We start from the raw sequence: 23,223 nt of genomic DNA, 5'->3' as shown, positions 1-23,223 counted from the left end.
CTGGTAGAACAGGGAGACTTACAAAGGAAGTCTTTGCAAAGACCCTACTATGTGCCAGCACTGTTCTAGACCCTTCGACGTACTGCTTCGTTCAAACCTCACAATGACCTGTTGAGTTCAGTACTATCGACCTGACCTCTTCTTTTTAAATGAACGAAGATGGTGACATTCAGAGGGGTTTAGTCTCTTACTTAAAGTCACAGACTTTAGTGGTAGCCCCTTGTACAACCCCTGCCAGTTCATGGAACAGCTGTAACTGTCGATAGCTCTATCTCAGTGGTTCTGGGCAGGGAAATCAATCCCTAAATTAATTAACTAATGAAGGGACTGTTTATGTTTCAAAGGCTCTCAGAAAATAATAAAGCACTTGGATCCTTAGATAACTAAACTCTCTGAGCTCCTAGGGCCATACTGGCTGCTTTGAAGCCTGAACACTGCACTAGAAATACGGATTTATTCAGCAATGTTTAACGAATCCCAACTATGTGTAGGGGTTGTCCTTAAAATGAAGGAACAAAGCTGAGTCTGGGAGCAGACTCACCATGCTGTGTGGCAGGAGGCAGTACTGTGTGGGTAAAGCCTTGTGTAGAATCCTCGACCCTACGACTACTTCTCAGCCATGAGACCCTTGGCACAGTTTCCTCACTTTCCCACACTTTGGTTTCCCTACCTAAAAATAGGGAAGATGAGGGTAGTAGTCACTAGTACTCCCTGCCTCCCAGGGCTGGTGTGAGGATTACTTTTGTTGAATTGTATGTTTAGAACCCAATCTGGTATATGGCAGGCCCTCCAGAAGTGATGTCATTGTATAAGACCCCAAGGTAGTGCTCCTTTTTTTTTATTTTTTTATTTTTATTTTTATTTTTTTTTAAGGTAGTGCTCCTTTATCATCCACCATGGAAAGAAAAGGTCCTACTAGACATGGATAGGGGTCGGGAACAACCCGGATGAAGCCAGCCCTCCACACTGTCACCTGACACTTTCTTCAATGGCTTACCAAAAACTTTTCCTGCCTTGACTATGTCTCATTGTTTATGGTGGGTTTTTCCTTGATCCTCTAGGGTTTTCCAGGCAGACATTCTGCAAAGAGTGGTTGTTTTCTAATCTTTATTTTCTTCCCTACTGTACCAATGCAGCCCTGCTTTCTCCCTCCCTAGCCCTTTGCACTTCTAGTCCATCTTGTCAACCTGACAATGACCCTGAGGCACTGCTAGAGATCCCTGCTGTCAGCAGAAATGTTAGGGTGCTGGCGAGGAACTGCAGCTGTGCTAGGCCCAAGGCCTCCCCAGCAGAGCAGACAGTTCCCAGGAGAAGCTAGAATGATGATGGGACACTCAGCATTGTGTGGGGAAGGGGGAGGTGGGAGAGAAGGCCCCGAGATAAGGAGGAGGTGGGGTGGAGGTCACTATGAGCCGATAATGGCCATATCACGGGGAATGTCCCGAATGTCCCCCATGAGGCCTGATATAGGGCTGGAATTCAAGAAGAACTGGTGAAATCAACATGACCTGTGAAGATTATGTCCTGTCCCCATGGGTACAACCTAGGGCAGGCCCTTCCATATCCCTTCAACCTCCAGGATCTCAGGTTTATGGAGACCCAAATGCTGTCTTTTCTTAGCAAGAGATATCCACACCTCAAAGACAGATCCCTTCAACGAAGGTAGACAGTTTTCTAATTCATGAACATTCTAACCAACTTCCCTGCCTGCTCAACTGGACTCCTTGGGAATGTGCATGTAGGACACATTTTGTGGAAGAAGTCATCTTATAACTTGAAAATGCGGTATTTGCAGAACTAAGTTTCCAGGCAAAGATGTTGCTCCCCATTACCCGGACCAACTTCCTGAGTCAGCCCTCAGAGACAGTCCTTCAATGCAGCAGCTTGGGGTGAGGAGGTATGTGCATCTCCACAAGCACCCAGGAGGATTCTGAAGCAGAGGCCCAGAGACCATACTTTGAGAATCACTGTCCTGATAGTTCTGCCGGTTGGATGCCTCTGAGCATCCTTCCCATATCTCCCCCACTCCCTCTTCTGACCCAAGAAGCCCCTCCAGATATTCAGAGTTCACGTAGATCCTTCTAGTACCACAGGCAATGGGCAGATAACAGGAAAAGAAGCAGGCCCACCAGCAACTCCTGGAATGGCAGCCTCCACCCTCAAACTATGGGAGATAGAACATCCAACAGGGCCCTCCTGTCTCATTCACGTACTCAAACAGGACAAGTGCCAGTGGCCTCATAGTAACTGTGTTCACAGTCTTGAGCAAGGGGAGGTGAAGATGCCACCTGCATTTCCATGCCCCAGTAGGCTCTACATTAGACTCTCGAACCACCCCCAGGGCCTTATGGCCTTATTCACAATCTAGGCCTTTCCTGCTTGGCTCACCTGCTTTTTCATTAGATGCATACATTCATCTGTCCCACCTGGAGAAAACTCTCATAACTAGACACTGTTTTAAGGGGGTGCTTTTTAGATTAAGAGAAATATTTGACCCTGTTATTTAATGACTACTGTAAAATTCTATAAAAGATGTGGAGGAAAAAGAAATCAATGACCTGCAAAGCCCAGAATATTTTGAAAAGTAACCTTGCTCTTAATAAATTTCATATTGACTCCCAAGGGGAAAAAGGGGGGGGGGATCAGAATTTTATGATCCATCACTTCCTCAAGATAATAAAAAATGAACTGAAGATTTAAAAAAAATGTAGACCATAAACAGTTTTTTTTTTTTTTTTCTTTTCTGGAACTATCTCTTCCACAAAAAAAGGCAGCTCCTATCATTCCAGAGGCTCCCACCCCACTGGACTGGAGTATTCAGCTTCAGACTTGTGGCAAAATTAAAACTGCTTGTGTGACAAGATAAACACATACCTAGAAATCACTCTGAAAACATGGAATGGTAAGAATTTAGCTTTTTGCAATGATTTAGATATGGCTCACTCCCTCACTTCCTTCATGTCTCTGCTCAAACCTCACTTCTGTGAGACCTTTCCTGACACCCACGTGCAAGGCATCCTGACCTTCACTCTCCATGTGCCTCCCTCTGCTTTATTTTCTTTATCACCACCTGACACACTGTATATTTGTTCACTGTCTCTCCCCTCATCCAGAAAGTAAGCAAGTGGAGAACTGACATTTTATTCATTGCTACATGCCTAGTACCTTGAAAATGCCTGCCTCGCTCGTCATTGCACTCAAGTGGCTATTTGGGCAAGAAACCCATCCACCTGCCAATCTGCCCATCAGGCCGCCCATTCACCCAGATACCTACCCATTTAATAACTGCCAGCCATGATCTAGATGCCATGATGGATGTTATGTAAATGGAAGTAGAGACTAGACATGGTTTTTGCTCTCAGAGAGACAGATACGTGGCAGATGTGTATATACAAAATACCTGATAGATGGGTGTATGTTTGAGACAAGTGCTTGAGCAGAATAGGTAGGAGTTATAAGACAGAAAAAGGTGAGAGCTATTTAAGATTAGGGGGCCAAGGAAGTCCTCCAGAGGAAGGGACATGGAGGCTGAGAGGGGGTTATCCAGATGAAGAATGGGGTGAACGGGAAGCACAAGGGAAGGTCCAATGTGGGAAGAGCTTGGTGACTATGAGTGAGGAAGAAAATGGCAGAGGAGACAAGAAATCAGACCATACCTGGCCTCCTATCACCAAAGTGCTATGCATATGGCAGGCAGGCAGGTGGTAACCTGGACCTGTATCAACCAGTGATGATGGAGTGTCAACTCTGCTTACTAGATTTACAGAAGCAAGGAATAAACAATCCTGAAATGTTTCTTCGCATACTAATTATAAAAGAGTACTGGGATCCCTGGGTGGCGTAGCGGTTTGGCGCCTGCCTTTGGCCCAGGGCGCGATCCTGGAGACCCGGGATCGAATCCCACGTCGGGCTCCCGGTGCATGGAGCCTGCTTCTCCCTCTGCCTGTGTCTCTGCCTCTCTCTCTCTGTGACTATCATAAATAAATTTAAAAAAATTAAAAAAAAAAAGTACCAAAATTAATTTTATTTTTTTAATTTTTTTTTAAAATTTTTTATTTATTTATGATAGTCACAGAGAGAGAGAGAGAGAAGCAGAGACACAGGCAGAGGGAGAAGCAGGCTCCATGCACCGGGAGCCCGACGTGGGATTCGATCCCGGGTCTCCAGGATCGCGCCCTGGGCCAAAGGCAGGCGCCAAACCGCTGCGCCACCCAGGGATCCCCCAAAATTAATTTTAAAATACAGGTTGAAATCCCCATTTATTTCTGCATCAGTGAGGATGCTTCTTAAATATCTGAGAAAAACCTTGGTATGAGTTATCAACGTAGCCAATGCATTTTTTTGGTGATAGAATACCATGCAGCTCCTTCACACTGTCACTCCATGTGGCATTTTTTTTTTTAAAGACTTTATTTATTTATTCATGAGAGACACAGAGAGAGGGGCAGAGACACAGGCAGAGGAAGAAGCAGGCTCCCTGCAGGGAGCCCGACGTCAGACTCAATCCTGGGACTCCAGGATCACAACCTGGGCTGAAGGCGGCGCTAAACCGCTGAGCCACCAGGGCTGCGGCCATATGGCATTACTGACTGGAGAGCGGAGCAATTGTTTATTGTCAGGAGACTGATTTAGTGTATACTGTCTTGAAGACAAATCTTTAAAAGTCTGTGTTTTCTTTTCTGCCAGAACAAAATATCTTACATCAGATTGTGTTCTGGGTTTATTTTCGCCTACTAAAATTATAATACATGCAACCATTTTATGTTGTGTAAGATAAATGAAGGCCTCCTTACTGAATTATAAGCTCCTTGAAGTGAGGCATTATCTCTGGATCCCCAGCAACAAGAACAGTTCTCAGCTCATAAAGTTCCTTTAAAACAAGTTTAATGAGGGGATCCCTGAGTGGCTCAGAGGTTTAGCGCCTCCCTTCGGCCCGGGACGTGATCCTGGGGTCCCCGGATCCAGTCCCACATCGGGCTCCCTGCATGGAGCCTCCTTCTCTCTCTAGGTCTCTGCCTCTCTGTGTCTCTCATGAATAAATAAATAAAATCTTTAAAAAAAATAAAATAAAACAAGTTTAATGAGATGAAAGGGCCTCAGTTGGCCAAGATTTTGCTAGTCTAATTTACTATAAATCCCACTCTCAATCCAGTATCTGCCACATGCTAGCTGAAGGATTAAAGGCTCTGGAACTGACTTTTTCAGAAATTAAATGCAACAGTAACTTATGAAGAATACCCATGCAGAAGCCCAGGACTTGGCAGTTATTAAGTGGGTTGATCAGTAAGAGAGATTATTGTTTGGTCCCTAAAATGGAAGCAAAACCAAGATTGTTCATAGAGGTTTTGCATTAATACCTTAACCATCTTCTATCAGAATCTGAACTTGGCACAAAACCACTAACCCAAGGACACATTCTGAGGTCACATAGCCCACAGGGCCAAAGAGGACTGCAAAGCCTGTCTGGTCAAAAACAAACATAAAAGGTCTCAGGGATAAAAGGGCTACTAACAAGGCAGGTTCAGTGTTGTATGGCAAGAAGAAGGGCATGCATTGTGTGACTCCATTTATATGAAATGTTCAGAATTGGCAACTCCACGGAGACAAAAAGTAGATTAGTGGTCACCAGGGTTGAGGAAAGAAGATGAGAGAGAGGGAATGCTAACAGGTAAGAGTTTCTTTTGGGGATGATAAAAATGTTCTGGAGCGAAGTGGTGGTGATGACTGCACAATTCTGTGAGTGTACTAAAACCACTGAATTGTTCGCTTTCATAAAGGAGTGAATTTTATAATATGTGAATTATATCTTAATTAAATAAATAAATAGGATGCATTTTTAAAGCCATAGCAGAAAGAAAGAAAAGGAAAAATGAGCTGGCCCAGTATTTCTGGAAATAAAGCCTGAAATCTTTACATCTAACTGGCATACCCCAAACGATGGGTCCTAACCCTGGCTGCCCATTAGAAGAATCACTCAGAGAGAACTTTTAAAAACACAGTTGAAAAAAATAAATAAATATAAAATAAAAACACAGTTGATGCTTCGGTGGTTCAGTCAGTGAAGTGTCTGTCTTCGGCTCAGGTCATGATCCTGGGATCCTGAAATCAAGCCCCACATCGGGCTCACTGCTCAGTGGACAGCCTGCTTGTCCCTCTCCCTCTGCCTGCCACCCCCCCCGCCTCTCTCTCTCAAATAAATAAGTAGAATCTTAAAACACACACACACATACACACACAAAGTTGATGCAATATGGAGCCAGAACTGAGAACTTCTGCCCTAGAATTTGAGCTTTTAAAAGGGTCCCTAGTGTTGCTTTAGATATCTGTTATTTTATCCTTTCTCATAAACATGAGACAGACAAAATTTTAAATGGCTTGCAGTTTCTGGCTGCTAGAACAGGGATTTTATTTTATTGTCTCTCTCACATTGAAAAAAAAAAAAAGAAAAGAAAAGATCAGCAGGTTGCCATTTTATAGACCAAAAATTTGAAGTACAAAATGTCTAAGACACATACCAAGGTCACCAGAGTTGGGGTGGGGATCGGATTACAATTTTGTCCTTGGGACTCCAACTTGAACCAGTAGGAACAGCCACTGGGCACGGGTGGCAGGGACAGGCAGCAGGCGGCAGGAAGGCAGGGATGAAGCCTTAGTCTGGGAAAACTGCAAACCCTCAAGGCCGCCGTCTTCACCTTCTGACTTGGTCAAATGGAATCACCCCTCTACGGCCCACCACCTGGCCTCCCCCAAACAAACCTCTTCTCCTTCCGGGGCTGGAAAGAAGAGGTTCATTTCACCTCCTCATCTCAGGTAAGCTACCCCCAAGCGTTCACTTATCTGGAACACTGCTTATCTGATATTCATTATCTTCCCAGAAGCTGGTGAACCCCCCGTCAGGCCTGCATTAGGCTCCACACTCGTGTCGGGGCCCCAAAGCTGTTTCCAATTGGCAAAGTCATGGCCGGTGCGTGCTGTTCATTAGTATGTTTGTGGGAGGCTGTCGGGGCCCCAACCCAGCACTGGCCGTGGGAACTTCTTCCTAGATCGGAGGACCCTCCAGCCTGAGAGCAGAAAGGAGGGAGCCACCTGCACCTCTCCGGGGCTCGGGCTCGCAGCCCCTTCACTACCAGCCAGGAACACCCACAGACGGCGCTTGCTGGGGTTCTGATTTGGGGGAGTGACCCCTCTGTGCCACTCCCTGGCTTCTCCATCCCACTCTCCCTCTCCCAGCTGTTTTATGAGTGGAATTCTAATCTGACTTTCTTCACAATGTCGCCTTTGACTACGAGCTAATAAAACCCCAAACGGGAAATTCAGGAGTAATAGGCCACGTGACTGCAACCTAAGGTTGCTGGTCAACTTGCTTTGGTTTTCAGGCTTGTACCCCATCTGGGGGTTTCAGCCCCCCACACACCTCGGTGGCAATAAAGAGGGTCTTTGTCTTTCATCACGCTGAACACGGGGCCCGAACTTTTCTGAGGAGTCCCGGGGATGGCCTCACCTCGCGCCAGGACCTCTGCCCGCCACCCTGCACGTCGGCGACCGTGCCCCATGCTCACGCAGCACTTGCCTCTCCAAGGAGCCAGGGGGACACCCCCCCGCCCCCACCCGGCCACAGGCAGGCTCCCAAGCAGAGCCCTTACCTGCCACCTAACCTGCCAGGACTCACGACGGGGGGCTGCTCAAACCCTCAGCAGAGGAAACTCTTGTTGTACGAGCACACAAATCCTGAACATAAGAATCAGATAAGTCAATGAGAAGGACAAAGGTGTTTCACAGCGCACCCTGAAATCCACAGCTGTAGAGAAGCGTTGTCTTGTAAAAGCCACATCACATTGCACTTTATTACTGAATTTTGTATTTAATTGCAGAGAACTGGGAAAAATCTTGATTTCCACAGATAAGTGGTAGCAAATGCTAACAGGCTTTCAGGAGAATGCCTTGTGATCTTAGGAGAGTCTTTCGTTAAATCAGGGTTTCTCAACCTTTCCTTCATTATTGCCCCCACCTTGGTAGACATTTTTGTCTATTGTGCTCTCCCCCTCTCTGAAATCTTAATACCATAGATACACTGTGTATTTCTTTTAAAAAAAAAAAAAAAAAGATTTTATTTGTTCATGAGAAACACACACAGAGAGAGAGAGGCAGAAACATAGGCAGAGGGAGAACCAGGCTCCATGCAGGGAGCCTGATGTGGGACTCGATCCCAGGCTTCTGGGATCATGCACTGAGCCAAAGGCAAACACTCAACCACTGAGCCACCCAGGTGTATTTCTTTAAGTGCAGTGACCCTCTGGAGGGCCGTGCACCACTACCATAGCTAGAATTTTTTGTCCCCTTGGAGGCAATATTAGTCTGGTTGAGAATGCATGAGTTCAATCTGTCCAAGGCTTGAAATAGTGGTAGACTATTTTGATGTCAGAGGGCAATCATTAGAATGACAGCAAGACTAGAAACAACAGAAAATTCTTAGATGATAATTATTATTTGCTAGACACTGTTCTAAGCACTTTACCTGCACTTATATAAACTTGTGATATTATTTTCATTTAATAGATGACAAAAAGGAGGCACAGAGAGGTTAGGTGACTTACCCAAGGCCACACAGGTAGCACGTGGTAGAGCTGGGAATCATGCCCAGGCTCCATACCCTGAACCTGCCTTGCAAATACAGAAATCAAACAAGATGCATCTAAACCCTGCAACGAAACCACCCATCATGAGACACTTCCACAAAGTGACACATCATTTGTTATTAAACTGGCCACTGAGCTATGAAGACACCCCAAGCCAGGCCCACCAAGAGCATGGGTGAGTACCTGCAAAAAGGCATGAGAGCAGACTACGCAGGCCTGAATATTTAACACACCTGAGGTATCGCTACAAGCTTCCTAACCAATACCACACTTATTATAAGAATTCCAAAAAAAGAAAAGAATTCCAACACAGACATAAACAGGCAGGGGACCTCTCTGCCCCAATGTGGGGTATTTTGGCAGCATCATTAGTCTCTAGTATGTTGAAATGTGGGTTATTTAATTGGACACATTTTATTTTGGTTGCACATTTTTACACGGTGAAAAGAGAATTAAAAAAAAAAAATCAAGCTCAACATTTGAGAAACCCCCAAAGCACTGACCCAGGGCAGAGACTTGGAAATCACCTGATAACCTTCCAGGGCTCTCTGGCTGAGGGTGTCTGCTTGCACAAGCTGGGGCAGATTCAACCCAGGCCTGCACCCAGGTCCTGCTAGGGCATCCTACCTCACCTCCCTCTGACCTTCTAGCCCATGTCACTCAGCCCTATTACCTGTCATTCCTCGCTTTCAGAAAGTGACTCTAACTCTGAGCAAGATCACAGCCGACTGGTCCAAGCCCCTCACCTGCCTCTGAAAAACAGGCCACTTTCATATCTGTTCTTATGCCCTATCAGAGTGAGAGCAGGGAGTTCTCTTGACTTTCCACCTGTGTGTGCACTGCTTTCTTCCCATTCATTCATCTCTAACTTATTGCATGCCAGCAACTGGGAATCGAAACAGGCAAATACATCATCACACAGTGTTTCTAGCATTATGAAGGAAAAAGAACAGGGGGCCTCATTCAGCATGGGGGCAGGTGAGTGGAAATCATCTCAGGAGAGAGGGTAACAACAGGGACTGCCTTTCTGGCTGTGTAATACTGTCTCAGACCTGGTTTTCTATCAGTAAATTAGTAATAATCCTAATCCCTGTTCCAGATAGGGGTGTTGACTAAGTGCAGTTATCTTCTAGAGCAGGGGTTCTTAAATTTTTTTTTTTTTTAAATTTATGATAGTCACAGAGAGAGAGAGAGAGAGGCAGAGACACAGGCAGAGGGAGAAGCGGGCTCCATGCACCAGGAGCCCGATGTGGGATTCGATCCTGGGTCTCCAAGATCACGCCCTGGGCCAAAGGCAGGCGCCAAACCGCTGCGCCACCCAGGGATCCCTAGAGCAGGGGTTCTTGACCCCGCCTGCACACTAAAATCACTTGGACCCTTATGAAGTCCTGATGAATGAGGCCCATCACCAGGCCTGGCCTAGGCATCACGATTGTCAAAGTTCTGGTGGTGGCGATTGTGGGGCATGGCTGCAGCAGGAAGCACTGCACGAGTGGGGCAGGAAGCCAGGCACACTGGAAGTGCTCAAAAAATCTGAACTATTACCAAGGGTGGTGTCTCTGCTTCTCACTCCCACCCTCTTCAAAGATGCTCACGTTCTCAAATCAAAATCATCCCTTAGCCCTCCAGCAATCACTCCCATGTGGATGACTTTTGTGATAAAACTGTAACAACTGCTTGACAGCCAAATTGATAAAGACACAAAGTAGAAAGGGAGTTGCCATGGGGAGGAGGAATAGGAAGCTGTTCACCGGGGAAAGAATTTCTGATTGGGAAGACGAAAAAAGTCCTGGAGACAGATGGTGGTGATGGCTACACATTGTAGGGCGGTATTTAACTACACACTTAAGAGAGGCTAAGAGAGTAAATTTTATGTTATGTGTATTTTACCACAACTTTTTTTTAAGACTTATTTCTTTATTCATGAGAGACACAGAGAGAGGTAGAGACACAGGCAGAGGGAGAAGCAGGTTCCCTGCAGGGAGCCTGATGTGGGACTTGATCCCTAAATCCTGGGATCACATCCTGAGCCAAAAGCAGATACTCAATCACTGAGCCACCCAGGTCTCCTTACCACAATTTTTACTTGTATTCAAAATGTCTTTTGATGTCCACAGAATGTAAGAAATGTTACCTTGAACAATAACGAAAAGAATACATGTATACTTTTTCATCTCTAAGAATCTATCCAACAGAAGAACCACTTTGCTGTCAAGATATATGTAACAAGTGTGTTCAGTGGGGCATGGCGGGATAGGGCAAGAAGCATCAACAGCCTACAAGTTCATCACTACAGGAGTGCAGGAGTAAGTCAAGTCCATTTTGGGAATGCTATACAACCGTGAAAAAGACTGAGATGGTGGGTCTCCGTGGACTCCAGCAGCTCAGGCAAATAATACCCTATTTGGGGAGATGCTGGGCCCCTGGCATCTGAACCACCCTCCCCATATCTAGGAATCCTTGCCCCCTTCAAGTCCTGGTGGGAGACAGGGTCCACACTCCACACCCTGGGGGCCACATGCCAGCACATTAACTGTAGCAGTGGCATCAGTCCGGTTTTGTGGCATAATGGTGGCCGTGGTCTGGGCTGCTGCCTGGTCTCCACAGACTGAGCCCATAGCCTCCTCAGCAAGTCTGGGAAGCACCCTGATGTCCTTGAAAGAAATTCCTTCTCCACTGTTCTCAGCAGCTGAGAGCTGTGGCTTGTAACTAAGAACCCTAGTGATGAAAATAGAATAGGACTTGTTTTTTAACAACCACCAAAAAATAGGTCTTTATTATGTCAATAGATAAGGGCAGCGAACATTTCCCGAACAGTTACTACATGCCAGGCCCTGTTCTAGATACTTTTCATGTGCCAACTCACTTAGTGTCCACAACACACCTATTTGGTCTGTATGATTAATCTCATTGTACAGATGAGGGAATGCCGGCTTCGATGAGGGTAGGTAACGTGCCCAAAGTTACAAAGTTTGTAGGTAGTGGAGTGGTTGTGTGAACCCAGGAAGTCTGGCTCCAGAGCCCATAAGCCCAGCCCTTCTGCAAACATGACACCGCAGAGATCTGAAGAGGGACCGTAAGGAGCTGTCCACACCTGTTACTTCTGGGATGGGACAGGGGTGGGGCTGGAGGAGGCCACTGGCATGTTCCTTCTGTTTGGTTTGAATCTTTTGCAACAAGAACCATTCGTGTGCTATTTTCAAATAAAGTAGCACTGTGGAGTGGATAAACTTGAAGTAGGGGGGTCTGCACACCGCCAGGCCTCACAACAGACTCCACAGGCTGCAACAGCTTCCTGCTGCCACCTCCATGGACCTGACGAGGATTCAGCCCCAAGTCTCATGCCAGGGGTTCCTCCTGTTCTGTGACAACCCACTCCCAAGGTGTCTACTGTGATGTGGCACTCCAGTAGATGCTAGTTGTGTAAATCACACAGGTTCTTTGCCCTGGGTTCAAGGGCACCTCGGAGCCCATATTCTACACCCCACCCTTCAAGTCTGACTAGTCTTAAAGCACCATGTGGTCCTAGGCACCCTTCTAGGATCTTCTCACCTACCCATCCACTACCCTGTCCATCAGAAAGAACCTGCCTGGTTCTCCTACAGTTTCACTCTCCAAGGCCCAAGTTAGAGCTAATTCTCCTATTTTCTGCCCACACCACTGCCCTCCGTTTCTGGTAGAAAGGTATCACGTTCACAGGCCACTTCTTTCTCAGTTTATCCACCCTTTCCTCCTTTCCTCACTCGGATGGCTTTTCTCACTCCACTCCTAGGGGCCACCGTACCCCCACCCTTTCACACAAATGCCCTACTACCACACAAGGGTTGGAGTCACTAGAAACATCATCTTGATCATGGGTCTATTTCGCAATGACTCGGACACCCAAGTGCGATCATTTCACGTGAGCCCTAACCAGATGAGGGCTGGTTTGTTTGATGTAGGCTCTATGCCCAACGTGGAACTTGAACTCATGGCCCTGAGATCAGGAGTCTCATGCTCTACCAACTGAGCCAGCCAGGCACCCTGAGATGAGGTGTTTTTTGTTTTGTTTTTTAAATAATTTTAGCCCTACTGACATATTCGAGAGTAAAATGGATTCCCATCCACCTAAATACCCCCAAATGTTAACATTTAATCTGTCCTCTCTCTCTCCCCATGTAGTTTATTCTCTGAACATTTAAGACTAAGTTACACACAAGACACCCCCTTACCTCTAAATACTTCAGCGTACATCTCCTAAAAAAGACATTTTCTTACATTACCAGTTTATTTGCCTAATCAGGAAGTTCACATTGATAACAACGCTATCATCTCATCTACATACTTTATTCAACTCTTGCCAATTGTCCAAATGATGTCCTTCAGAGACAGAGAGGGGGAAAAAAAAAAGAAGAAGAAAGAAAAAACCCATGGTCTGGGATTCAGTCTGGGCTGAACACTGCTTAGAATGAACTTCCTAGTTTCTAGACATGTCCATCCAGATTGGACAAGTCACTGTCCTCCCCAGGCTCCACCCTCCACCACCCATGAGGATATAAGGGCAGAAAAACCAAGGCTATTGTAGCCCAACTGCTCTATATATATTGAAGGCAGCCAGCCAGTGGTGTCACAGCTACTGTAATAACCATTAGCTTCCCCCAGGCCTAGAAACAATCAATTCGACTGAAAAAACTGAACTCATTTCACTAAGTCTTTACTAGGTGTCAGAGCACTACATGTGTCATCTCAGCGAAGCCTCCCCATTTCTACAGTCATTCCCATTTTGCAGATGAAACAACCAAGTGTGCAGTGGTAGAGTCATTTGCTCAAGGTCTTTCCAAGGCTTACAGAATTAGAAACAAGGATGGCAGAAAACATGCCTTGTCCCTGGCAGTCTGACCCACCTTATCTAGGCTGAAATAGTCCCATAGGTGCAAGGGAAGCAGAATCTCTGCAGAGAGACCACCAAGGCCTCAGCAGCAGGGCCCACACAGTTGCCTGGCAGTGGAACACTCCAGTCAAATGCAGCACACAGTCCCTGAGGCAGAGGAGAAAGGGGTTCTGGGACCACAGTAAAAAAACAAAACTATGCCAAGTTCCATGCTGCAAAATGATTTCTCTTGTGGCCTGGGGGTAAATCTTTGTCCCCTCCCTGTGCATGGCTTCGCCCTATGCAGTTGAATATGAAGTCTCCTCCCCTTGTAGGACATTGCTCGTAGCCGGTGAAGAACTCAACTTCTGATGCTCACGACAGAAGAGCACCAAGCACACACTGCCTCAAGTGCTGACTATGCCTACGGGAGCACTATCCCATCTCACAGCCAGTCCGGTGACTCACCCCGGTCTGAGCTAGCATGGAGCACTCGTCTCTGAGTCCTTATGTTGTGCCAGTGCTTTGCAGGAAAAGCTGTGTGGCCTGATGTCTTGAAGCTGGTATCATGTTAAGTGGAGCCACATCCTTCCATTCACCCTGGAGCAAATCAATTCCTTTCTCAGGGGGAAAGGCCATGCATTTGTCCCAGTGGGCTTGTGACCACCTCCCCAGGGGATGTGGGAAAGCTCTCTCCTTCCTGTCCTCAGCACAGATGCCACCACCCCTCCAGCTGCCAGCAGTTTGGAAAGTTTCTGGGTTGAAACATTTCCCCAGCTAAATTGTGAGGCTCTGAAAGCCTTGTTAGGATTTATATTTTTTTAATGCCATGACTCAAATAAAGGTGTGTGCTTCCCTTTCTCCTTTTTTTTTTTTTTTTTAATTTAATTTCTACTGGGGGAGCCTGAGTGGTTCAGTGGGTTAAGCGTCTGACTTGGTTTCAGCTCAGGTCATGATCTTGGAGTCCAGAGATCGAGCCCTGCATCAGGCTCTGTGCTCAGAGAAAACCGGCTTCCCCTTTTCCTCTCCCTCTGCCTCTCTCCCCACTCGTGCTCTTAGTTTTTACTAAGGTAGAAATGATGACAATCACTTGTTTCTCTGCACCAGAGTACTGCTTACCACAGCCCTCACCTTAACTGCTAAGAGCTGAGCCCTTGTCTCCACTGAATCTCTGCCACAAGCCTTAGGAAGCCACTTAATGTTTTTGACCCTCAGCTATTCCATCTGTAAATGGGAATAATAATCTTTCCTACCTCAAAGTGCTTAAAGCACTTTATGCATATATTTTTACAAGTGTGTGTGTGCATGTGTGTATGTAAAACAGCTTAACAGCTTAAGTCAAATGAAGTATTACATAGAAAGCACTTAACCCAGTAAACTCCCAACAAATGGAAGATTCTATTTCTTCTGTTCATACCACTACTGCTACTATGATCACCAAATACAACTTTGCAAAGCTGGGGAACACCAGGGCCCCTTGGCATTTTGGTCTGTGCTTTTCAATCCCCACTGCTCACAGCATGATCCCAGGGTGCCCGAGCCACAGTAAGGACACAAGCCAGAGCTGAAAGCCAGAGGTTTCCAGGGTGCTGGCTGCCAAATGGCACAAGCCACGGGGAGTCAATTAAGTCCATGCTCCCAAATCCGCATCTACCACCAACTAGTTCCAAGCCAGCCCAAGGTACTGCCCCTTCCTGCAAACCAGCCTCTGGTTGATCTTTCAGATTCCAGAGGCAGGTCCCTGGCCTCCTCAAGATCCTTTTCTATGGCCACTTGCCGCCTTGAAAATATTCTTTCGTCCCTTCAGGGTCTCAATTCTACTGTCCCTCCAAACCTGAGGCAACCCCAGTTGAGAAGACTGCCTGCACTGCAAGCAGTACAGCCTCTTCCAAGAACAGTAAAGTGCGTCTACATCTGTGCCCTCTCGGCCTACATGGAAGGAGCACCGACCCCGTTCACCCATCCAAGAAGCACTTCCTGAGAGCCTACGGGACAGAGGACTGTGAATTAGAAAAAGGCAAGGTCTACATTCTCAAGCAGGGGGTCAGATGGATGATACACAAAGATAAAAGCTGAAGGTCAGAGCCAAAGATAAGCGTAAGCAGGTCCATGCTGGCACATTCCTCCTTTGGTGCAAGGTATTCCCACCCCTCCCCTCCCAAGCCCCCGAGCGCACAAAATGAATGTGCCCCAAATGGCTGTCCGGCGTCACCCCTCCGGGCTCACTCGCGGGCCCCGGGCTCCGCCGAACAATCGGGGCTTCTGGAGGCAGGCCGAGCAGGCGCATTCTCATGTGCAGAGCCCACAGCGCCCTTCTCAGCTGATTGTGTCCAAGCGGCCGGGGTCTCCGAGGCGCATGAATGCCCTTGAATGGACCCATTCAGACTGACAGACAGGAGCTGAAAGCTGCACACACACAAAAGCCACTGGGCAGCCGAGAGGACTCCAGCCCACTCCACAAAGGGCGGTGCAGACTTCTCTACAGTTTCAACGGCATCTCTGGGCACCAACTACACGGTACCCCTCTGACTCCGAGTGGGTGACAGCAGCCGACCGTGGCCGAGCACGGGGAGGCCGGGGGGAGAGGTAGAAATTAAAAGCCAGCCAACAATAAATAAACAGAATACCCTTTTCTTGACCAGTGAGATGGGGCTCCGGGCCAGAGGAGCCGAAGGGCGCCTCCGTGTGCCTATCCTGTACACTGGTTAGGGCTGCATTCCTGACACCCACGGTGACCTTTAAGGACTCCGGCTGACCTGAGATTGTTTAACATGTCACTAAGAAAAATGATCTCGAAAGGGCGCAGCCACTATTTAAATGACGATTGGAAAAACCTGGCCCCATTCTTGTGCCACTCGGTATTTTCCAGGGGGAGAAAAATCTCTGAACCGACATTTGTAGTTTGAAATAGGACTTGGAAGGGGAGAGAACCACCCACCTGGAATTCTTTTAATTGCTTCAAGGGGAGGGCAGCCTCTGCCAGTCAGAGGAGCAGAGAAGTCTGTTTACACTGTTGCGCACAAATATTGTACGTTCACAGTCAGGTGGCTACTCTTGGAAACGCTGATTCTCAGCTCCCAAGATCACATTACTTTAGAAACAACCCCCCAAAAAGATAATTAAAGATAGTTCCTCCTCATAATGCAATACTATAAAGAGCAATTAAAATTAAATTAGCTTGTCATAGTAAAAAAGATGGATGATATTCTTAGGCTTCCCGACCCAGAGCTGGTAATTCATGGAGAAAAGGAAGAAGTCTATGAGTGAGTAGCAGTTTTACTACAGAAATATTAAATGTTCAGATAAATTCTGTGAACAAATCAAGATAACAGGAGACAGGTATGTGCCCTGGCACAATTATTGGTTTTCTTACATTTACTTCATTTTTAAAATAAAACAATAATTCAAACATATAAAAAGGACAGAGAAAAATCTAAAAACCAATAAACTCATCAACCCAAATTCACAAATGGTAACATTTTGTCATATTTGCTGTTTTCCTGGGGTTTCTTTAAAGAAATAAAATGTTATAGAAACAGAAGCCACTTGCCCTCCTTCTGCAGAGGCAACACGTCCAGATTTTTATAGGTTTGCCATTATTGATGCAACATAAACAGACCATAACATTGTTTTTTTTGAGTTTTTTTTTTGTTAACTTTTAAGTGTGAAATAATTATAGACAGGAAACTGAAAAGAAATGAATAGGGAGTCCCACGCATTCTTCACCCCACACTCCCCTGATGTGAATACACTGCATAAATAAGTATAGTACACTATCAAAACTAGGGTAGTGACACCGGCACGACCCACAGAGCTTATTCAAATTTTACTAGGTTTTTTTTTTTCAGGTTTTATTTATTTATTGGAGGGGGGGATAGCAGAGGGAGGGGCAGAGGGACAAGCAGATTCCCTGTTGAGTGGGGAGCCCAACCCCAAAACCTCTAGATCATGACCTGAGCCAAAGTCAGAAGCTTAACAAAGCCACCCAGGCACCACAAGATTTTATCAGTTTCACAAGCACTCATGTGTGTGGGAACCCATGCAACTTTATTACATGTGTAACTTTGTATAACCACCACAATCAAGACACTAAACTGTACTATCCCTACAGGACTCCCTTGTGCTACTCCCTCCTTCATGGGGAGGATGCCAATCACCTATCCCACCTCTAGCTCCTGACAACCACTAACCTGTTCCCATTTCTAATTTTATTATTTCAAGAATGTTATATAAATGGAATAGTGCAGTATGTAGGCTTTGAAGATTGGCAGTTTGACATGGCATCATTTCCTTGAGGTCCATCCACATTGTTTCTGCATTGGTTATTTGTTCCCTTCTACTGCTAAGTGGTGTTCCATGGTGTAGATGCACTGGTTTGTTGAATCACTCATCATTGAAGGACATCTGGGTAGGTTCTAGTTTGTGGCTATTTTGAGTAATGGTGCTATGAACATTCATATGTAAGTTTCTTTGGGAACATAATAGAAAGGCCCTAAAAGAGTATAAATAATTTTGAAAAAGAATAAAGGAATCTTTATTCCCAATGTGAAGGATTGCTATGTAGCTAGAGTAATTGTGACAGCATGGTAGTGGTAGAGGAATAAACACATAGGTCAATGGAACAGAACAGGAAACCTACAATCAGCCCCCACACAAATATGTCCAAGTGACTTTTAATAACACTGCAATGAATTCATTGGGGAACATATAGCCTTTTCAACAAACGGTGCTGGAGTGACTGGACATGAAATAACATCAACTTCAATTTCATACTTCATACAAAAGGTAACTCAAAATGGATCACAGACTTAAACATAAAGTATTAAACTTTTACGGAAGAAAAACCAGGACACATGGAGATAACTTGAGTTCTGTTATTCACAGGATACCAGGAAGAACCTCTTAACACATCTCTGGTGTGTCCCAGATAACTGAAATTCCGCTATTAGACAGTCATACCTTTTGCATAGGAGCTCATCCAGAAAATTCCTTTGGGAGAGATAAGATATGAGCTTTAAATCCTGAGGTGAATCAAATTTCAAGAACTCTCCAGCTAACAGCCAAGAGGACATTCTAAAAGGAAGTAAAATGAAAAAAAGCACTATATACTTGGGAGAAAAGAGATGGTTAGAAAGGAGTCAGAGGGATAAAGATGACCTTCTGAAAAGTTCCACCTACTTGACAATGCCAAAGTCACTTCTCCCAAAATCTCTCTCTGGTCCACAATCATTGGTGGTGGTGATGCTGGTGATGAGTTTCCACCAAACTAAATTTGCCCAACATGAGCAGATATTCATACAGGGTGTGCACCAACTTACACACAAAGAAGAGTGTGTACATAAGTGTAAAAGGATGGAGTTGCTGATGTTTCTTCAGTTTAGTATAAATCTAGCTCAAAATACATAATTTCCATTCAAACAGGGGAATAAGGGATCCCTGGGTGGCGCAGCGGTTTGGTGCCTGCCTTTGGCCCAGGGCGCGATCCTGGAGACCCGGGATCAAATCCCACGTCGGGCTCCCGGTGCATGGAGCCTGCTTCTCCCTCTGCCTGTGTCTCTGCGCCTCTCTCTCTCTCTCTCTCTCTCTCTCTCTCTGTGACTATCATAAATAAATAAAAATTTTAAAAAAATTAAAAAAAAAGAAAACGGGAATAATATGGAAGATCTATTTATTGCCTATCTAGCATCTTCCTTCCTGGGTTTCCTATTTCTTTTACATGGCTGTCTTATGGAATTACTCAAGTAAATGCCTTGGGGGGCACTTGTCCTGGAGTTTCCTAATTACAGATACATTGGACCTATCACCAACTTCAAATGAATCAAAAAGAAATCAAGAGCTTTTAACCCTACAACTCTGTAGAAGCAAAATTTTCACCTATGGTAATTTAAGAGGCACGACAGACGCCATATGGTCATGTAATCATATTTACCAAACCATAAATCTGTGTCGTATAATCTGAGGGATAAGAATCCTAGAAACAACAGAAATGAAAATTTTAAATCCAGGAAATGTGGTCCCATGAGATCTCAGGCTACCGTTGCTTGTTTTTCCAGTCCACGCAGGAAGAGTGTTCAGAGAGGAGGCATCAAGTCTCCGCAGCGCCCCCTAGGGCAAGGAGGAGTCACAGCAGGCTGGAGCAAGCCCTCAGCTTTTCCGTTTCACTTTGAAGGGGTCCTGAAAACATTTCCCCCCACCGGGGATCCTCTCCTGACTGGAGTAAACCCTTATCTCCCAGCCAGGCAGCTCGGAGAACATGACGCTCAAATTAAAATGAGCAGCAGAGCATACAGACCAGGAGGCTAAGTCCATGAGCACCACACGGAAAATGAGGCCCTCTCAGTTCTGACCATGAGCTTTTCTACCAGTTAGCCACAAAGAGCCACCACAGGCCGGAGCTGCCACAGTCCTAGTGCAGCGTGGCACCTCAGGCTTGGATACAGTCATTCTCTTGCTCAAGGCAGTCTCTTGAGAAAACTCGCAAGCACAGACCATACGACCCTCATGGAACCAAAGGCCACCGGGAGCCAAGTGAGCTTCTGTGAGGTGCCTGTGCTGCCCTGGGGTTAAGCGTGAGGGCTCTAATGTCTGACTCCCACTCAGGACTGGGCAACCCATCTAGCTTTCCTGTGCCTCAGCAGTCTCATCTGTTAACTGCTGTGGTGTGGATTCATGCATCAATCCATGGGCCTGGCAGAGTAGGTCCTCAGCGCAGGCTGCTTATTATGACCTCACTTCTTGTTCCTAGAGCACACTCACCTAAAGCTGATTCCCCAGGCGTTCCTTAGGCCCTGCCTAGGCAGTCACACAAAACTAAGAAGGATCCCGAAGGCTGATCCCGAATGAGCTCCAGATGTGGAGCCGGAGAACTGAGACACAGGCAGACCCTGTCACTCAACTTTGCTGTGACATCTTAGGGCAGGGCCTTAACCTCTCTGAGATGGTAAGAATCTTCACCTTGCTGTGAGGAACAGAAGGGAGGGCTGCCGTGAGAGACCTCACACCTGGCCAGAACAGAAGCTCTTGAGCCGAATCAACTGGGAAAGGCCCGCTTCCTGACACGGGAAGGCCCAGGCAGAGCAGCAGAGGGCTGGGCATTGAACAGAGGGAAATACAGTCACTGAGAGCCTGCCTTGCCCTGGCCCACCCCCATACCAAGGGCAGGGAGCATCATCAGTGGGGCCACCCTCTCGGTCCACACACAATGGCATCTGTTGGGAGAAATTCAGTGCTGCAGCCTTGTGCTTGTACCTGGCAAGGATGGGCCAGGAGAGGGTGGACTGTTGATAGCATCCTCCACTGGGCTCTCCAGGTAAGGAGGCCTCTTCGTAATCACCATCACAAAGATGCCAGAACTACCAAAGACTAGAAGACCTTTCTCCTGCAAGTTGACTCTTATATGTATGTGCTCCTTGTCCCTTTTTTTTTTTTAAGATTTTTTAAGATTTTATTTATTTATTCATGAGAGACACACAGAGAGAGAGAGAGAGAGAGGCAGAAGCAGGCTCCATGCAGGGAGTCTGATGTGGGACTCGATCCTGGGTCTCCAGGATCACACCCTGGGATGAAGGCGGCGCTAAACCGCTGAGCCACTGGGGCTGCCAATAAACTTCTAAAGTCACCTTCAGGTGACCTTTCCCCTTGAATATCCCACAGTCCTCAGCCAGACTCTACTTTCCATAACTTTGCCTGTCAGGCCTGGTCCAGCACCTCTTCCTGGTTGTCAAAGCCATCGGGCCATTCCTTAGGCCCTTTCTTGTGCCCTACCCTACCCTCAGGGTCCCTCTGCTGACTGGAATGGCTCCCCCCCCCCCCATTTTTTCCAGATTCATTGAGATAGAATTGACATAATATGTTGTTAAGTTTAAGGTGTACAACATAATGATTTGATTGTGTGTTTGCTGTGAAACCTTGTCCTCCTTCTATCTACCCAGGTCTTGCCTGGGTCCTCCCCTTGTCCTCCCTCTGGAACCACTTGTTATATAACACCCCTGCCCATGACTTGACAACATCATGGTGGCCAACATGCCCTATCACCTTCCACTTTCTCCAGACCTGGGCCCCTGTTTGTCTCACTATCACCTGTTTGTCTAAGACTTGCTAAAACTGCAGCTCCCAGAGCTAAGCCTGAAGCTCCAGAACTGGGGTTGAGCAGCACAGAGTTTTTAGGGCCATTCTCTGCCTTGAGCTGAGCTCCCTCATTCAACCATTGGCCGACACATTTGCCATCCCCCCTTAACATTCACTTCTTTTATTTGGATTGCAATGGCCTCTATGACTAGGTAAGCTCACTGAAAATGGCCTGGAGGTGTGTCTTCTTGCATCCTCTAGAGTACGAGGCACAGGCAGGTGTACAACTACCCACTGATTCACCCACTAATTTTACCCCAAATCAGGTCTGAACTAAATGACATGCCTATTCAACATGGCTAGGATTCAGACTACCAAACACCTCTTGCCCTATATAAGTATAGGTCTGAGAGTCAGCAGGCAAGAGAGATGAAGAAAGACACTGAGAAGGAGCCAGGAACAGCTAAAATAAAGTCCAACATGTACAATAATGAATTGACACTGTTTACAGTGTTTTCCCCAGGCCTGAGACAGAAGTTGGACTGGGGACACCATGGACCATCCATCACAGGAACCTGAGACTCAAGTGACTCAGATTTGTACTAACATGGAGAGACAAGTTGGAAATTCAATAATGACCTCTGTTAATGTTCTGCCTTCCAGAAAGGCCTTTGTACCATGAGTAAATACAAATCTTGGTTGATTTTGTCCACACGTTTGAAATGATTTCTGTAATCTATTATTTCAGGTGTAATCAGGATGCTTTTTAAAAAAGATTTTACTGGGATGCCTGTGTGGCTCAGTGGTTGAGCATCTGTCTTTGGCTCAGGGCATGATCACGGAGTCCCAGGATTGAGTCCCACATCGGGCTCCCAGTGGGGAGCATGCTTCTGTCTCTACCTCTCTCTCTCATGAATAAATAATAAAATGTTTAAAAAGAGAGAGAGAGGGATCCCTGGGTGGCTCAGCGGTTTAGTGCCTGCCTTCAGCGCAGGGGCGTGATCCTGGAGACCCGGGATCGAGTCCCACATCAGGCTCCCTGCATGGAGCCTGCTTCTCTCACTGCCTGTGTCTCTGCCTCCCACTCTCTCTCTCTCTCTGTCTCTCATGAATAAATAAAGAGAGAGAGAGAGAGAGAGAAAGCACGAGCAGCAGGAGCAAGAGAGGGAGAAGCAGACTCCCCATTGAGCAGGGAGCCTGACCTGGGGCTCGATTCCAGGACCCTGAGGTCATGACCTGAGGTGAAGGCAGATGCTTAACCAACTGAGCCACCCAGGCATCCCCAGGATGCTTTTTAATCATGACAAGACACCATCATTTTACTTTCATCCTGGGACGACAAAAAAAAACTACATTTCTCAGGCTCTCTAGGGGTTTTAAGTGGAAGCACTTTGCCTGACTTCTGCTCTCTCATCCCTCCTCCTCTGACTGGATGTAGAAACTTCAGTGGAGAACCATGAAGCCCTAGAAGGGCTGTTTTCCAAATGCAATCCCCAGACTGGACCGGCGGCAGCAGCAGGTGGAACTTGTTAGAAATGCAGGCTCTGTGGAATGGGCCCAGCAATCTGTCCTATTACAGTGATTCTGACACATACTCAAACTTGGGAACCACTGCTCTAAAAGATGGCAGAACCTTTATATGGAAAGATCTAGGTCCCAGAAGGAAGTGCA

General features: G+C 46.4%; 1 protein-coding gene, 1 long non-coding RNA gene and 1 other non-coding gene across 4 annotated transcripts in view; 1 reads left to right on the top strand and 2 right to left on the bottom strand.

Moving 5' to 3' along the window:
• The window catches only part of TCF7L1 (transcription factor 7 like 1), a 160,007-nt gene that overhangs the window by 85,939 nt on the left and 50,845 nt on the right, over window positions 1–23,223 (bottom strand). The window lies entirely within an intron of this gene.
• On the top strand, window positions 6,385–22,255 carry LOC144280750 (uncharacterized). Of its 2 annotated transcripts, none has more exons than XR_013349182.1 (3): window positions 6,385–6,810; window positions 15,293–20,883; window positions 22,064–22,255. It is a non-coding gene; the product is annotated as an uncharacterized LOC144280750 (long non-coding RNA). The 2 variants fall into 2 exon arrangements; XR_013349183.1 differs by having other exon boundaries at window positions 21,957–22,255.
• TRNAR-CCU (transfer RNA arginine (anticodon CCU)) lies at window positions 12,584–12,656 on the bottom strand. The gene has a single exon. It is a non-coding gene; the product is annotated as a tRNA-Arg (tRNA).

Source organism: Canis aureus, chromosome 12, assembly GCF_053574225.1.
Source record: "Canis aureus isolate CA01 chromosome 12, VMU_Caureus_v.1.0, whole genome shotgun sequence".
NCBI classification, from domain to species: domain Eukaryota; kingdom Metazoa; phylum Chordata; class Mammalia; order Carnivora; family Canidae; genus Canis; species Canis aureus.
Note: the sequence above shows the minus strand (reverse complement) of the source record. Positions and strands in the feature narration are given on the sequence as shown.